Below are 1,345 nucleotides of genomic sequence, written 5' to 3'. Positions count from 1 at the left end.
AGCAACTTTGATGTAGTGTCAAGCTTAGTTTGTCTAGAATAGAGTTTTTATATTACATGCTTTACCACTAAAGTTTCTAACTATAAGTTGCCAGCAATATGTGTGGATGTCTTATTTTTTGTGTGTGTTTGAAATTTGCAGTTTTACTTTTATTATTTTGTAATGAGTAGCAATAATGACATACACATTAAGTTTCCCCAAATAGTTAATTTTGTAAAACTGATATTTTCTTGTTGGCAAATGATTTTACTGTTTTCAGATCATTATGATGAAGCAGTTAGAATGGCATGTTTCTAATTAAGTAATCTGTATTATAAAATGCTTTGGGCTAAGCCAAAACCAATAACATTTGTAAGCATTTAAAGTTTTTTACTTAAAATGAATTAAGAGGTTAACATTTGCCTATTGTTATTTGCAATATCATAACAGGAAGGATCTTTATCCACATGATATCATTATTGTTTTTATCAGAAACTAATTCTCTTTTGACAGAATAGCCCAGATTAATGGGCATAGTTTGATGTAAGTTAACATTGAAAGTTATTGATGGCATGTTGTGTACATGTATGTAAACCTTAACCCATTACTTTGAATAAACTGCTGTGTAATTGTTGTAGCTTGTTCATAAAATACTTCTACAAGTGGACAGCTTTTACTTTTACTATCATCATGTCTGAGAGTGTTCCTTTGTTAGGATCTTCATCAGTTAAAAGAAGATGTTTCTCTTGTCTTTCTTTTTTTCGTCTCCTGTTGATACACACAAAAGGTGCAATTTTGGTTTTGATCTGGGATCTATTGATTGCAATGGCTCATTTTTATGTAATGAGTACCAGTATATCATTAATTAATCGTAGAAAGGTAGAAGCTGGGCTCTCCTTTACTTTTGTTGTTGCTGGATATTTGGGAGATTTTGTAATAAGTCGTCACAGATTAATTTTTGCTGGATTATATTCTTCATTTGTTTTACTCATTTTTTTGCTTCTAATGGTGTCACTACAATTGATGTCAACTGGCTATCCATTACTGATTTATAAAATCCTTTGCTTTACTCTATTCATTACTATTGGAGTTGCACGTGTTAATCTGTTACCATTCAATATTGATCAGCTCATTGGATCATCAAGTGATGAACTAACTGCTATCATACACTGGCATAATCTTGGACCTTTAGTGGCTCCTTCTATTTTTATCAATACCAGTTCCTCACTTTTGGCGCAAATATTTTGGTTAGGAAAGATTATTGTTTGTATTGCTGCAGTATTAATCAGTCATGGTCTCTTCAATCATCATCTTGAAACTATTCCAGTGAATACAGTTAATCCAGTCAAACTGATAGTTAGAGTAT

The sequence above is a fragment of the Amphimedon queenslandica genome, unplaced genomic scaffold (genome assembly GCF_000090795.2).
Source record: "Amphimedon queenslandica unplaced genomic scaffold, v1.1 AMPQUscaffold_13509, whole genome shotgun sequence".
NCBI lineage: Eukaryota > Metazoa > Porifera > Demospongiae > Haplosclerida > Niphatidae > Amphimedon > Amphimedon queenslandica.
Note: the sequence above shows the minus strand (reverse complement) of the source record.